The sequence below is a fragment of the Neolamprologus brichardi genome, chromosome 7, assembly GCF_056152115.1.
Source record: "Neolamprologus brichardi isolate AB-2024 chromosome 7, ASM5615211v1, whole genome shotgun sequence".
NCBI lineage: Eukaryota > Metazoa > Chordata > Actinopteri > Cichliformes > Cichlidae > Neolamprologus > Neolamprologus brichardi.
In genome coordinates, this window is record NC_142110.1 from 18,632,252 (window position 1) to 18,649,423 (window position 17,172).

At 42.7% G+C, this 17,172-nt stretch overlaps 1 protein-coding gene and 1 non-coding gene across 2 annotated transcripts in view; one reads left to right on the forward strand and one right to left on the reverse strand.

Annotated features, from left to right (window-relative positions):
- Window positions 1-8,078, reverse strand: part of plxnb2b (plexin b2b) — a 132,915-nt gene extending 124,837 nt beyond the window's left edge. Inside the window, exon 1 of the mRNA XM_087843262.1 lies at window positions 7,476-8,078. The gene's annotated coding sequence lies outside the window, so the exon portion shown is untranslated. The remainder of the gene's footprint in view (window positions 1-7,475) is intronic.
- A 7,571-nt stretch (window positions 8,079-15,649) lies between these two features.
- LOC118456012 (U4 spliceosomal RNA) lies at window positions 15,650-15,790 on the forward strand. Its single transcript, XR_004844318.2, has one exon. It is a non-coding gene; the product is annotated as a U4 spliceosomal RNA (small nuclear RNA).
- Window positions 15,791-17,172: the final 1,382 nt, after the last annotated feature.

The following is a 17,172-nucleotide window of genomic DNA, read 5'->3' on the forward strand; positions in this document are numbered from 1 at the left end:
TTCATATTATTTAATCTATTAGTTTGGTATTAATGTCGCCAGCTGGTGTTGCCAACACATTATGCAGTAGAGCATAATTGTAATAATGTTTTTTCTTAATGCGACAATATGACACATTCAACACACATACAGTTCCTAAATTCAATAATCACAGTTATTAATTAATCAATTACGTTATCTGCATAATTGTTAGACTTCACTTTTTACGCAGGCTTATGTAACAATCCTCTTAGTTTGTGCGAGAGAGTGGTGTGCAGTGGATGCACCTTACTTTAAATGTGTTGTCAGAAAGGAAAACTAAGTGACAGCACTGAGCAAACTATGGCTAGGACATAAACAACTAGCCACTTTTTTTCTTCTCAACACAGCACCACTCCCTGGTCACCTCCAGTTTGGATTCCTGTAAGACCCTTCTCTCTGTTCCCTCCCAAAAAAAGAAAAAGCTCCTTAATCGGCTCCAAACGGTACAGAGTCGTCACCCACACCAAGTCTGCTGACCACGTCACACGTATTCTCATCCAGCTTCATTGCATCCCCATTACTCAAGTGAATCTGGAGCAAGACTCTGCTTCTCACTTTTAAAGCTCTCAATGACTTGGGACCCTCATATCTTTCAAGCGTCCTTCACCCTTATACCCCTTCCTGTGCCCTACACTCTGCTTCAGCTGCTCTCCTGACTCCTACTTGCTTGGAAATTATCACCACGGGAGCCAGAGCCCTTGTGCTGTACCTCGTCATTGGAAATTATTACCACTTCACCCTCATCAGCTTGATTCGTTGACACAGGTTCAAATCACAGCTCAGAACCCATCTGTTTTCATCAGCATATCAGCTACAACCGTCTTGTTCTACAATCATGTTATTCCTGGATTTTAAATCTCTCGTTATTGTTCTTGGTGTTGATTTTGTGTTGTAAGATGACCTTGAGCACTTCCTAAGGTGGGCATATTTGAGATTTGACTATATATAAAGTGGTTCATTACAAAATGTCAAACAATATTAATTAAGTAAAAGTAATATAATAACATGACTGTAGACAGTACTGAATTACTTTCCAAAAGTAAAGTGATACAGTACTATGTTTAAGCTGTAAAGTGTATTACATTACTTTATCTAAGTAGCAACTTTTACACTGTTGGTAACAAAAAATATGTTTTTAAACACATATGCCCAATTTCAAATTCTTTTAAAACCCCAATTCATTAAGAAGTCTGTGTTGTTGTTTTTTTTTAAGGCTCTCCAGGTGGGTTCCTTAGATTCAGACGGATCATTCATCTCTTTAACAAAGTTACACTGGCACACACCATTCCTCTATGTCTTCCTCAGTTTGCCACATTACGGTCCCCCACGTCCCTCTCAGGTTGGTGTGACCTTCATCTGCAGCTGCTGCCAGTGCAGTGACCCCTTACGCATCTGTCACCCACCGTTTCTGGCTGAGACTCACATTCAGTTCTTCCTAATTAATCGCCCGGTGTACATGATCAAAAAAACAAAAAGAAAAAACAAAGGAAAAAAAAAAAAAGAGGGCCTGCACACAACCATATTAACATAAACCAGCAGGACGTCATTTTAGCTGTAAAGCAGAGGTGATAATTAAAAATGATCTTGGCAGGAGGAAATTGGTCAGTTTGAGGATTAACTGTGAAATGACTCACTTGGATAAAAATGAATTGTAGTCTCTGGTGCCTCGGCTAGGATTAAATGGCACTCCACGTAGAGTAACTCTCAGGCAAGAACAAAAAGAGCAGGAAAAATGCAGTACAGGTGGTATAAGTAGCTCTACATAGTTTTTATTGTTCAGAGGTTTCTGCAAACCTCTTTTAAACCTAGATCTCCTCGACAAAGATCTATCAATGGGCTGATAAATCCTGCACAGCTGCTCAATTTGTGCGGAATTAAGCATCGTCTCATCTTCGATGTGTTAAAAGTCTGAGCGATAGGACTTGTCTTTTCATCGTAATGGCTAGGGAGGTGGACCTTTCACGTTCCAGCTGACTGAAGCAGGCACGACCTAAAGTGTTTACTTTTTTCATAGCAATATGCACGAAAGCAAAAAATAAAAAATAAAAATGAAATTTCTGCTCACTTTTCTCCTGCCAATACAAAACCTGTGAAGTGAACACATTTGCTCAGATAAATCAAGGTGACCCACGAATCTCATCACTTGTGATAAATTTTCAGATACCCTCCTCTGGGCTGTCAGGCAAAATGACTCAGTGGTTGTTAACCTTTGCCAGCGGCCTAAATAGGTGGGTTGGTTGACTTGCTTCCAGTAAGCAGGCACATCAGCAGCCTCTGTGACACTATGTGTCAGTTTCAACCAGTCAGCTCAGGTGCCACAGGGGAAGCTGGTGAGAGGAGGGAGAAACCGAGGCAAACATCTGTGTTCTCTATCCATCACCGAGTTCAGCCTTCATCCATGCGATGACGCTGACAGGCAATACCACACTCGTTCCCAAAAAACACCCTTTGAACAGCAGTGCAGATCATGATTTCCTCTGGGCTAACTTTTTCAAGTGTTCGCTTAGCTCTGAATACATCATCATCATCATCAGTCTTCTCCTCCTCTGCTCTCTCGCCCTCAAAAGGAGATGGGATATCTCAGTTCTTCTGCAGAACATCCTGAACAAAACCACTTAACTCAGTAATAAAAAGGAAGCTCCCTGCCTATGCAAATAATTTAGCTCCTTCAGGAATGTGAGTGTGTTTACAATATTCATCACATTCCTCTCATGCTCTGAGCACAGAGAGGGGAAAGAAGAGTCACAATGTTTAAAAGGTGGACGTGAGGACAGAGAAAGAGCAGAATGGGCAGGAGTGGGGGGGAAACCAGTGAAAGTATGCAGCAGCGTTGAGCAAAACATTTTCTCAAGAACCGACTGCATGGTATGTTCGGTTGTTGGCGTGGGCTAAAAGACAGCATGTGCTGACGAAGTGTCATGATTGTTATAGTGGTAAAGGTACACCCCACTGAGCTGTACATGACCACTTTATTTGTGAACTGCTCTGCAAGCAGACCAGCTTAAACCGTTGCGGGGAACTTTCTGTTGAGGGAGATGGGTGCTTTGTCTCGCCTTGGTTTCTTCTTCCACACAGCCCATCTCATAGCCTGCTGCTGAGGGAGTAGGGATGAAAATTACCACTGTCACACCTGGCAAGTTTGTTATGCTATTTTTAATTCTAAGCGGATGTGGCTGAGTTGCGAGGGTTTCATTTGAGTCGGAACGTCACATTACTTTGGTATCGTGCTGATACAAAACATGGAAAACATGATGGCATTAAAGATGCCACAGGTACTGGAGTACCTATAGATAAAAAGAACACGTGAAATGACAGTGCATGCACACCAACAGGTGTGATGAGATCTGAAGTGATATATAGGGATTGATTTGGACAATCAGTGGCATAGACAACCAAAAGCTAGAATGTAATGTTTCTGATCACCAAAAACATTAACAATAGTTAAATTAGTTAAATAATTGTTAAATCATTAACTTTGATTTACCACATTTTTTTAAAGCTTAGTTTTAGTTTAGCTACACCCAGGCCTGATTACAGTAAGACCTGTTGAATCAGGTCACCTGACGAAGTGAAGTAGGGTAAAAGATCTCCAACAGCATGCCATGATCTAAGGAAATAGCTGATAGTCTGTGACATCTATCAGTCTGATAAGGGTTACAAAGTCGGTTCTACGCCTTTGGGACTCCAGTACACCACAGTGATAGCCATTATCTACAAACAGCGAAAACTTGTGAAACTTCATAGGAGTGGCCAGCCTACCAAAATTACTCCAAGAATGCATCAACAAGTCATCCAGGAAGTTACAAAAGAACCCTGAACACCACCTAAAGAACTCCGGTCCTCACTTGTCTCAGTTAAGGTCACAGTTCAGGATTCAACAATAAGAAACAGACTGGGCAAAACAGGGAGACTTCCAAGGAGTAAATGCCTGCTGACCAAAAAGACCCCAAAAAAACTTAAAGACATTTACCAAAACACATCTTAATAAGGAAGACTTTTGGGAACATATTCATTGGACTGATGAGACAAAAATGTAACTTTTTGGAAGGTTTGTGTTCCTCTTGATCTGGTACATAACTAACACATCACTTCATAAAAAGAACATCACACCAACAGTCAGGTGGTAGTGGGACGGCCTGGGGCTGCTTTCCTGCATCAGGAACAGGATGACTAGCCGTACTTGATGGAATCATGAATTCTGTCCTCCAGAAAATCCTGAAGGAGAATGTCATCAGTTTGTTCCCCCAAGGTTGGGTTATGCAAGTCTACCTCTGAATGGCTCAAACAAAAGAGAGAGAGAGATGCTTTTGGAGTGGCCTAGTGAAAGTACGGACCTAAATCAGAGTGAGATGCTTTGGCATGACCTTAAAAAGGCCGCTAATGCTCAAAAACCCTCCAGTGTGGATGAATTAAAACAAGTCTTCAAAGAGAAGTGGACCAAAAGTCTTCCGCAGTGATGTCAAGGACTTATTGGCAGTTATTGCCATCGCCTGACTGCTTGACTTGCTGCCAAGGGTGGCACAACCACCACCGCATTTAGGGGGGATTTTTTTCCCCACAAAGTTCCACTTAGGGTTAGATAACCTGTTTCCCTTTAAATCATCATTTATAAACTGCATTTTGTATTTACTGTGAAATATGCAAAAAGCTAAGAAATCAGTAAGGGGTCAAATACTTTTTCACAGTACTGTAACTGAGCTCCAAAGTGGTGTATGACTGTGCATGACATAGGCAAAAAAGCCCTCCATGAATGGGTGAATGGAGTGGTTAGTAAGACTGGAAAACCAGTTTGATGTCCATCTGTTTTAGAAAACAGTATTTGCAAAGGCTGGTGTCACGTGATTTAGGCTGAAGTGGTCCTAGCTCACTGTTGTGTTTATGTGTATAAGCAGAGGAGGTTTATTGGTACTGGGACCAAATGCCATATATCTAGTAGCATGACCTCCATAGTACAAACAACACCAAATCAGGTCAAGATGGTGGTGTAACGGCAGGAATGCTGCTGAGAAGATAGTTTAGGACAAGGCTGTGGAATCCCAGGGCAGGGGTGGCAACTGTAAAACCCTGTGGTGATAAGATCAGAAATCCACCTCAGCATGACGTCCCTTCATCACAGGATAATCCTCGGGCATAAAAAGACGAGCCTATCGCCAATCTTAAGGAAATCTCTAATGCCAAACTGACACACCCTACAAACATTTACCCACACTCCCCTGAAACCTATTTGTACTTCTGTTAAGGGAGATGAGCAAAGTACTCATGCATGCCACACCTATTTTATGACCAGTAAGCTTACAAAGTCCACTCGGAAACAAAAAATGTTGTGCAAACAATATCCGACAGTATGCCTTTCAAAAGTGAAAGTAAGCCTAACAAATACGGCATTTAAATTATGAATCAGATGACATACTATATTTATTATGGTCAGAAAAAACAAGATTAACTAGCGGTAGTACACTGACATGAACCTTTTGCAATGAATATACACATGTCAAGTATCGGTTTAGGGGTGAGTTTGTGGCAGATAGAGGAGAAATGGGATTGCCTGTTGCTTACAAAGATTATGGTTTCATTTTTTAAAATGAAAACGGCAGAAGTCAGTAATCCAGCGCAAAGGAAACATAAAACCCCCACAGTGGATTAGTTTAAATTCATTTGACCTCAAAAATATTGCCAAACCGGTGTACATGTAGGAGACGACGTGGTTTTGAGATATGAGCAAAAACTGTGCAGCACTACGAAGTTACAGGATGAACTTTAGCACAACCAAAAACACGTAGGAGCTTTACAGCTGAGTGCTCACTGCCCAGTGATTCATTAGCTCTAGTTCTCAACTGGTCAGAGGCTATTTACCAGCTCCAAAAATACACACAGTGGATCATATGGTAAAGTTTCATTTTGAAACCTAACTGCATATTTCCCATAAAAGTCAGACAGGGGTGAGAGCGGGCTCATGGAAATGCTTGCCTTGCTTGTTGTTTTCCCCGCTTTCCTATTACAGCGTATGAGCTTGCATTCGGCTTTCGGGATTGTTTTGCAGAATCCTGAAACACTAGCATGACCTGAATGAGAAATGTCTTCCTATTCAGTTGTCCTGAAAAGAGCATCTATGATGAAGAAGCGCGGTACGCTTGTCTTCTTCACCCTTGCGGGGAGCAGGAGAAAACATTTATCACCGCTCTCCTCTGCGCAGATAAGGTGTCTCTATTTATTCAGAGCAAAGGAGATAAACACTGAATGAAGCAGTGTGGGACAGAGTGGGAGAAAGAAAGAAGAGAGAGAGATGGTGGCATAAAAAGGGGGGGGGAAGGACAAGGAAGCAGCTTGGTTCTCAATTGCCTGTGTGTGTCCATGTGAGCAGATGGCATTTATCCCTGTGCAGCCAGGGTATTGGGAGGCTGACCCCTGCTCTACAGTAACATCCCTCCAAGCCACCACTACTTACTACCACCTACAGCCACCTTTCTTGCTTTCACGTTTCCCCTCACACTACTAATCCATTCCCACTATGAGACTGCTTGTATAATGTTATTTAATGAGAATAATCCCCAGGGCGATGGAGCATTCTACATACAGTAGACCTCTCCACAAAGAGGGGGCAGATGATGGTAAGGGCTGTTAATAAAAGCACTATTTAGAAAGGCAAGAAGGCAGTACAGTGGTCTGTTGAGGTCTGCGCCAGGGACGGAGAGATACAGACTGACAGAACTACACAGGAGATTCAACAGGGACATGAATAGTGCTTCTGTCCTTCTTGTTTTCCACATGACAGACAAGGCAGAAGGCAAAAAAAAAGAAAAGAAAGACAAACCGAAGGCGTAGTTCACTACCACTTCTGTCCTCTCTCATGCTGATATACAGCCTAGTGTCCAGAGGTGAGGGTGACAGTTCGCATGCCCATTTCTCTCTGAAGCTGCCTGTGTATTGGGGACAGACGGCTTCCCCGGGCGTCTCGTAGCGCTGCTGAGGTGAAATGCATGGTTGCGAGACAAGAATGTCTCCCAGAGGTTTGTCTTCTAGAACAATGAGCTGTTGAGTTTGAGAAAAGTAGAGCAAGTTGGCACCCAGACAGCCATAACAACAACTATGCAACTACGGGCTGTAATGAGATTTTGAAAAGCCTTGTAAAAGGACGGCGTTAAGGACACTGTTTTAGAATGTTAAGAAAACTAAACAGCACCTTTTAACTCTCTTTGTATTATATTTTTAAGCCACAAACGTTACAATAACTAAAACAATAACAAGCAAAGAACAGCGGCGTTACATCAGCGTAACAGCGTTCCTGGCACAAGGTTTACGCTCCCCTGCTCCGTCAATCGGGCGCATAATAAGATATCCAAACTTGGTTCCATACGCACCGGGGTCTGAAATTGACTTTGCGTTTATGAACTATGAAGCAAACAGTCCCAACCCCGCTTGAACGGGGATACACCAGCATCCCCCCTGGAACTCACCTTGAAAGGGGGAAAAGAGAGAGCGAAGACAGTGGCACAAACGCGAACACTCCAAATCCTGAAGAATCTGCCCCCTCCTTCCTGGTTGAACGATACAAAAAAGGAGAAAGACGTCCGTAAGCAAGTTTACATTTTACTCTCCTCTCCTGTGAGGAGGGTGGGGGGCTTCAGAAAGGCACTATTCCGTAGTAGAAAAAAGAAAAACAAAACCCGGACTGCTTGGTTAAACGAATTGTCAATTCCCGCTGAGAGACGACGCGAACAACTCCTTCAACAAAAGAGTGTCTTTGCTTAGAATTTCGGGACTTTCTCCACGCCCAGGTGCCGAGTCACATGGTAGGTTAGTTTCCAGGTGTGCGTGTCTAGTAGCTGCAGATCAGTTGGCAAGCGACACACCTGTGGGATGCGCTCGTGCGCTCGCTCTGACAGTCATCTCGTCCGGAAACGCGGAGGTTGTACATAGAGATGGGGAAGTAAAAAAAAATACAGAAAAAAAGGAATGGGATGAAACGGGGAGAGAGAGGAAGAGAGAGAGAGAGAAGCGCGCACTGAACGGAGAACAGACGTCGCTGGGATCGCAAAAGGAAGTAGTCTGACCCCCCCTCTCTCTCTCCTTCACTTCCTCCTCCTTCGCCTCCTTCTCCTCCTACTCCTGCCCCACTCTGCCGGCGAAGCTACTGTACGAGGAGACAACAGCCGGGAAGTAGCGGGGAGGGAAAACGGAGCAACTTGTATCGTCTGTTCTCTGACGCACCGAAATATTTCCGCGCGATGGTAGCGGTGTGGCGGTAAGCCCCCCCCCGCCGCCGTGCTGTGGTTCCCAAATTGTGGTCCGGACTCCTCAGTCTGCGGGGGCGGTTCCAGGTCAATCCAGGCAGTGCTCGCAAAGAATTGTTAGGAATGTGTGGAAAACAGCCGATTAGGTTTCGGTTTCAACTGATCCCATTCTCACCCGGGTATATGGTACACTACATAGGCACACGCACAGTTCTGTCTAGTTAGAGCTCGCCACGTTAAATCGCCTTTAATGGGACAGAATCTGTCAGCAGTTTTCCCGTCACATCACAAGTTAGGAAATTAGTTCCCCAAAAGCAACAGACAACTAACCACGTGGAAGCCACAGATGACTTGGATTTTATTTTTGTTTAAGCAGTTATATGCTGCTGATCTTTGCCACCAAAATAACATAATAAAGGCTTCTCCATCAGCATGCATGATAGGAAATGGTGGTTACAAGAAAACAACGCAATGTCTTGGTTATTTATTTATTAACTGTGGCGTCTCAGTAAACCATGACGGTGTGGCACTGAGCCGTTATAGACCCATAAAAGGACCCAGCAGCCGAGGCGGCTTAATGGAATATAGTTATCACTCACACTGTTTCATTAGCTTTCTTCCACTCGTGTCACAATGCTATGTGGGTGTTGGGTGCATTTATGAAATACTGAGGTCAGGAATCCAAAATTCTTCCTGGAGCAACCCAACTCTTGAACCATAACATTTGTATTTTATTTATTCTTGGATCTCAAAATAGATTCTCTAGACTCTATTAACTCAATTACAATTACAGCAGCTTTTGTTGAAGCATAGCCCAATATGTGTTTAACTGCAGGGCATGCACTCCTCAGGTTTGCACTCCACCTTCCCTCAAGCAGTTTGCAGGGTCTTTCAGCACATTTAAATCAGTGCGCATTTAAAAGTACATCATTTCAATTCGTCCAGGATAATCAACAGGCATTGCTGTGGGAAGCTTCCACCGCATAGTGCATTGGAAAGGGTTTTCACTAGTTCTCGGGAAGAACTGTTGACAGGGAGGCCTGTCATGTCTCCAGAGAAAGACACATTGCTGTTGAGCTGGCATTTGTTGATCCTGTGAGATTCCCCCAGCAAGTTTTCCCTGACATCGTGTGTCATGATTGGCACCAGAAGCCTTCCTTTAAAACGACCTGACAGTCACTGTAAATTAGCTGTCAGAATGCCATAAACAATAGGTGCTTTACTGGTATATTTAAAGTGGATGAATTATGAATTATGTTAATTGCTCCTTTAACCCCGATAAACAACAAAACAGAGACATAAATAATCCACCAGCACTCCATACAAATGAATGCAGATTAATGTAGGGAGGCAATCCGGGGACTCTGTTTGGTTTAAAAATATTTTCAAAAGCAACCACTCGTCGTTTATTTATAATTCACCAAGCCCCCGTTTTGACTGTGAATTTACAAGAGCTGTATTAGTAGTCATTATACCACAAATTAGTGGTGTGATCGCTGTACCTCGGCTGTGAATCGTTAATCACGAGAAGCATCGTCTTTGCAGCTCTTAAATCCAGATAGTGAAACAATCTCTCATTGGCCCGTGACTCTGTAGCAACCTTTAAATCAGCAATATGTTTTCATCACTTAAAACAAAATACGAGTCAGAGTTTCTACAGATTCTTCAGACATGCAAGCAGCAAGGAACTGAAAGTAGCATTGATTTCAGATATGGGCCATATGTGTTTTTAAGTGCTCTTTGAGCTTGATTGGCTCTTTTTCACTCAAGAGGTTACACCCAGTGGATTTTTTTTTTTTTTTGCCTTGGAGCCTAATATCGCATAACATTGCAATTTGGCGCACTGAGTTTTGTGACACTGTGTCATGCCTTGTTGTGTGGCTGCGTGTCAGCTCCGAGAGTGATTTATGGGCATGCAAATGAGACTGTCTGTTGAATGAGGAGATGTGCTGCCTTCGCCCCAGAGCAAAAGAGTGGAGACAGCGTGGGGGTGTGAGTCAGTCCCTAAGTGCTGACACAGGCACAGAGCTGGCGAAGATGGGGGAGATGGCCTTCACAGGTCCTCACACTGACTGATGAGATCAAGAAGAAAGTAGGCCAAGCCAGACAAGTGTCAAGGAAACAGACACCCAGAGATGGAGTGAGAGAGACAAACACCTTCCAATCACACGTCGGACTGGAAGAGTGGAAAGTGGCGGGGGTAGAGCTGGCTTGTTTGGGGTCTGAGTTCAATATGTCCAAATCTGTTTGTCTAAAGAGTAATGAGGCTGCTGAGAGTCGTGGAACATGCTGGCCCAGGGGACCTCTGTAGAGTCCAAGTCAAGGCTTTCTAAATTCACTGAAGTGGAATAGAAGTTCACTTTGTTTTGCTAAGATAGCCTGACTGTGATGACATTTTGATCAATGCGCCCATACCTTCCTGCAGCTCGCCTTTATGTTGCTTGAATAGTGATGATATGTTATCACGCTGGTGTCAAACACCGCCATTTGTCACGCGATGTCCCTCAGCTGGTCTTGGCAGTAAAACGTTTGACTATCAACATATTATACAATGTAATTTATGGTACAGCGTTTCAGCTGTCCATAGTGATATAGTGGTCATATTACATTCAAGGTTCAGAGTTCAAAGTCTGTTTGTCATGTGGACAGACTGCCCTCTGTTGGCTGCGGCTTGTATTGTTTTTAATCAGTAATTTATAACCTGAAAATAGCAGGAGCATAACCTAAGTCAACCTATTGGGAAATGCTTTATATTGCACCATACAGTAGTTGCATGCTTATGTAACAGGGTTTCTTTACAGATATGGTCCAGGTGGCCTAATTCTGAAAACTAATGGGGTTTGGTTTGGTTAGTGGTTGTGAATTTGTTTGATTGTTTTAGCCATGGCAGTACTGTGAGTTACACACCTTGCACTTGTCTTTGTGTACAAATCATACATGAAGACAAAAAAGAATCCGGTAAAACTCACAAATAGTTCATTATTACTAGTGTTGTCTTTGTTGTAGCTTTGTTCGTTTGACATTTTTCCTACAATGGCATCATTTAGTTTATATATGCATATGCATGTCTCTTACACACAGTAGTAACATAGGTGTGATATAATGAATGTAATGAATCCACATTGCACAGAAGGCACTGTGTCTTGTTTTTGGATTGTTTATTGTGTTTAAGGTAAACTGACTGCAGTGTGACTTATCGCGCCGTTTCCTCCCATACAGATGGCATATGGAGTTCATATGGCTTTATTCCTCACTAGAAACCACGAGAGTCCCACAGATGAAACTGTGTAAGTCTTTCACAGTTGGTAAATAACACAAAACAGTTGATCTTGGCTTTCACACAAAAATCCATGCAACCAATCATTTGTAATAGCGTCCTGGCCTTTTTTTTTTTTGTAATGGCGCGTGAGCATCAGTGTGCGTGCATCGCAATCATCTCTTCAGTAAAGAATAAGGATGTTAAAACATCCTGTACGTTCACATAATTGTGCCCCGGTGCTCTCGCTGTGTAGGTGTATTGTCACTATCTATCAGTTTTGCTATTCCCTTTATCACCAGGTGAAGGTTGCCAGACATACTGTTGTAGCAAACGTAAAGACGGAGAGACAACAGATGGAGCAGTTCACAGACACAGGATCTTGTCATGGTGGTGATTGATAAAGGTGTGACGAGAGACTCGACTGGGAGACAGGGGAAGGGTTATTTAAAGCATAGGCTGCACTTTGATATGAATGGCTTATTGACTTAGCGAAGTGCATCTCCAGCTGTCAGCGTGACTTACAAGTAATTAAAAAAAGGGCGAGCGTGCGAGTAAACCGAGCTGTGGCTACTGTTTGCAGGGCTCACATCTTTTGCAAAAAGCATGTGCGACAGGGAGACATCAGGTTTGGCATAAAAGGGATAGACAGGCTTATGGTGCTGTTCTGACTCAGTCTGGGAATAACCACAAGCTGGGAATAGCAGGGTGGCAGCAGTGTGTGGGTTGGTGTGAACAGTCTGCAAGCATGTGTGTGTGTTTTTTATTTTGCATGTCTGTGTGTGTCAGAGAGACAGAAAAACACAATATTTAAAGGAGGCTGATGTGGTTGGTTAATGTGTATCATGTAAACTTACTGATCTACAGAAGTGAAACTGCAATGCTGAAGGTGTCTTTGCAGAACCTAAAAGCCATAGTAAGAAACATTTGTCTTGTGTTATCAGATGCCCCTTCAGACCAGTCGAACTGTCATTTTACCCAAGAAAAATGTTGTTGTTTTCCTGCTCCTTCTGCTCATATCGCAATCTAATCACAGCTCGCTCAGCTCATCCTGTATGGTCCAGGTGGCCTCACTCTGAGAGCTAATAGAGGGGGTTTTAGCATTAATAAATGTCCTTAACCAGGCTGATGTGACACAGACCAGATTACACAATGGCCTCTTTACGTCCAGTCGTACTCTTGTAAGTAAACAAATGCATAAATCCACCGGTTGCACTTATATGTGTGTCCTGCCTGTTTCCTGTTGAGACTCTGATCAGAGAATCCAAGAGCTGCCTTGTCCTTGACAGCGTCTGTAAATGTGGGAATAAAACGAGTAAGCTGCACTTTGTGAAAAAAGCTGGATAAGCCCGCTTGGTGCATACACAGAGTGGATTTGACTGGAAATCTTTCATTTTCTCAAACCAAAACAGCGTTTCTTAAAATACTACAAGCTGCTCTACATGGTGCAAGACAGATTAGATCATGACTTGAATGTGACAGCGATTTTTTTCTCCTCTTTTATGAGCCTTGTGATTGGTGGTTCAGGAGGAAAATAGCTCTCAGCTTGTTGAAGGCTATGGGCTTTCCACTGAGCCCCTTTTGGATGCCATGTTTTTTATGTGGGCTGCCCAGCAGCCTGTGCTGAACGGTGGAAACAGCTAAGCCATCTGTTACACTCTATTTTCATCAGTCTGCCTACCAGCGGGGGAGTGCCACGGCCCAAAGGGACTTTCAGCTACTCTCACAGACTCCTATTTGTTCAACAGGTCAAGTTTAAGCCTTGCAGCGAGGGACCACCAAGCCAGATCTCATTTTATTACACAGTCCAGGTGATTATAAAACCCACACGTTGCTTGACTGGGCAGAGCTGGTGATAAAAGGGACTATACTAATACCAAAAAAAGCAATCAGGTGCCTCAGAGAATTAGAAGAGATTATTACTGTCACAGTTGTTAAGTGACCATAGCCCGGTGTGTCCTCAAATTCATTTAAAGCCAGGTTAAAAGGATCATCTTGTGAATTGAACTTTGTTCGTCTAATGTATTTCTTGGGATGAGAAAAGACAAATTTGAGCTTTGCAGGTGAGGATGAAACAGAGGCTGGCAGGATTCATTTGAGATTACTTGGCACAAACATGGTGTAATCCCCTTATCTGCGTACTTACCTGTCCCTGACAGTGATCCAAGCCTACCTCTATGAGCCTCATTGGCCTGACATTCTGGCAGTAGAAAAATCCCTGTCTAATGTGTCAGCCCAGGCAGCTTTAACACCTGGCACGCCAGTGCTTATCTGCTGAGCACCCAAAAGCACCTGCATTATCCTACTGAAGCTTCACAACAAGTGAAAAAGGCCTCTAATATCCACACAGTGAAATTACTGCGTCAGACACACAGCGTGCAAAGTACGCGCCATTATGAGGGGCTAATAACCTGATGAAAAATACACATACAACATGAGATACACCTCATGATTTTCAGCACCCTGTCTTCCGGTGGTCGACACTGAGAGGGTTTCAAAACTGATGAAACAAAGAATAGTGTTGTTTCTTCAACTCATACTCAAGGGAGTTTCATTAAAACTCTGCACTTAAGCTTTTGAGCTATACTGATGATCAAATATGGCCAAGAATTAAGTCTTTATCCCCAAACCTGTGCTTTGTAGAGGGAATTTTGTGCATTAGTTTTGTCACGTAAATGGACTTAAAGTATTAAAACTGAAAAGTACTCAATACAGTGCATCCCTTGTGAGTGTTAGTATCACATATTATATAATTTGATCATTGTTACTCATGCATTAATTTAAAAGAAGGATTTAAACCAGCGGCAGGTTGAGTTGGTGCTTATTTTGAACTCTAACACTGCTAACAACAGTGCAGTTTACGTATTTAGAACTTTCTCAGGGATATAAATATTCAAAGCCCCATGCTTCCAGAGATGACAGTCTAAAATAGTCTCTGGATCAGTGGAAAATTAATGGCCCTTCTGCAAATATGGAATTTGTTTAAAGCAATATGAAAGGCAATCCATTACACACTCACATATCTATACTTAAAAAAACACAAGCGTGGTGATGGTGGTGGGGAGGTGTTTAATCAATTTCCGGTCTGATCATTTTTCATTCCTTGCGCTTAGTTTTACCGAGGATCACCAGGGAGTGCATCGTTTCAACAGGAATTGGAAAAGGGAAATTAGGAAATTACTTTACCTTGAGTGCCCGACTTAGTTTTTATTTATTTATATATAACACTATAGTGACTGCCAAATTTGTTCCCTCCCCCCATTTTAAATGGAACTTTTCGGCAGACGACGAGCAGGAGCAAGCAGGTGAAAAACACCAGTTTCAGTGTGTTTGAGCGTGGGCCTTGAGCTTTGTTGAGCTTTGTTTAGCATTTATGTCTGCAGACTTCATTCACTTACGTAGTTGTTTTGCTCGTTCATCCCCTCGTGATAATGTTAAACGTATTTGGACGGTAATAAATAACCGTGTGATGGTCAGGTGGCGTCAGTCAGGCCAACACAAACTTAAATCTGCGGTCCACATGCGATTTCAACTAACCAGTAGTTAATAGACATAGCATCTGAAGCCTACGGTATTTTACATGTATTTTGGAATTAGGAGATACACGCAGGCCTTCCTGTGTATTTAATTATTTATTATTATTTTTTCAGTAATGTAGGCCTTCGCTGAAACCTAAGCAGGCGTATTCGTGCCTATACTGACATCTGGTGGTGTTTTATAATAACGTTGTTAAACCCACTGGACGTTTGAAGTGTTGACTATCGAAGGAAGCTGCCAACCGTGGTAAAATGTTAATTTAAAAAACAAGCAAAAAACAGCTATTTGGTGTGTTATTTGCGTGTAAGCATTTTCTGGGCAGCGTGAAGCTCTAAATGAAGGACGCGTTTTAATGCCGGGGCGGGGCTGAAACGACAGTGGAGGAATGAATGTCCCATGATGCACTGCGACTTGGTAACAATTTCTAAATACTTTTAAACAACCAATGGTGCATACTTCGGGAAACATCGACGGTGGACAAGTGAACGATTGTGATTGTGATCAAAGGACCGTAAAATTATAAAAACAAAAACATGAACGGTAGCACCATAACTAAGGATCGCATGCAGCGAAATGGCCCCTCTGCTTGTGTTGAGTGCAGGTTAGCTTTGCGCAGTGGCAGTATCGTAGCCTATGAGGTTTATCCGAGGCGCGATTATTGCTAGTTGAAAACTTTACCCAATACCCCGCCTTGACGACTTGAAATATAGTCGGCAATGGCAATTTTTGACGGTCTCTACGGAGACTTCTTTTATTGTTCAACAACAAGTTTCTCGAAACCAAGTAGTTAAACCCACTAGTAGTGTTAATACTAAACAATTAACTCATGTTGAAAGGTTGGCAAGCTGTACTGTTGGTTAGTTGTGATGATTTTGACAGTAGTGATGGGCAGATGAAGCTTCATGAAGCACTGAAACTTTTCATCCAATTGGTTCACCCCAGCGCAAAGCTTCTTGAAGCTTCATTTGCTCTAGTAGGACATCTACTGGACGTAAAAATATTAGTTGCCATGAATTTGAAGAGTGTGGCCTTTTGCACACAGCCTGTAAATGTCAACAACAAAAGGAGTGTGTAAAACATCTATATTGTAGTGATGGCAGTATACTGTGTATATTTATACTGGCAGAATGGGAAATGATTATTTGGAAATGCTTAAAATGGAAATGATCATTTACTGTGAGGTGAGGTGTGGTTGGGGTGTGGACAGTGGTTGTGCTTTTGTAACGTTCAGGTATGGACAGCTACACACTGCCTGCTCACATTTTATTCTGTAAAAACTAAATTTTCACTGCTTTTATGACCTTTTTAGTGGGGAGATCATAGCTAGGATTTAATGATTTAACAAATCTTTTAAATCCTTTGTCCTCCACAATGCTAAATGGCTGGGAGTCCTCAATCACCATGCTAACCAGGTCTTCATCTATTTGAGATTGTTCTCCTGAGGAAAGACAACAAAAACAAAGCACAAATATAAATATCACACACGTCACTTATTGCATTGTATAATATTGTTATATCCTTTAGTAACATTCTGCATGCTATATTATCATGGCATTTGATGGTTCACCTGGTCTTGCTCCACAATCGGTGTTCCCCTTATTCTCATGCAAAGCTCTGTAGTGCCTAAGCATGGATGAGGTGTTGTTGTTATATCCCAGCTCCCTGGCACATAGCAAACACTTCACCTTGTACAAAAGTAAAGACAGCTTAACATATGTTTTATTGCACCATCAGTATTATGAAAATACATCTTCTGTAGAAATTTACATACCTTGTTGGGAGGAATAAAATCAAAATGTTCCCACACAGGGGAGGACATCCTCCTCTTCTTAGCTGGCTCCAATCTCTCCTGACTTTCTCTCCTCACTCTCATAAACCTCCAAACTGTCTCTAACTCTCACTAACCGCAACTCTCCATCAAACACCCACATTTTTGAATGAAGTCTGAGGGGTTTATATCGCTGTCATATCTCGCGGCAAAGTTCGAACCGCTTCATGAACCAGTCACGTGGTACAGCCGGGCAGCGAGGCTTCGGACGTCATCATTTTCAGCTCCTCCCATAAATGAAGCAAGCCTCGATACGCGCTTCGCGGAAACGTCCCCTCAATTACTCGACACACGCTTCG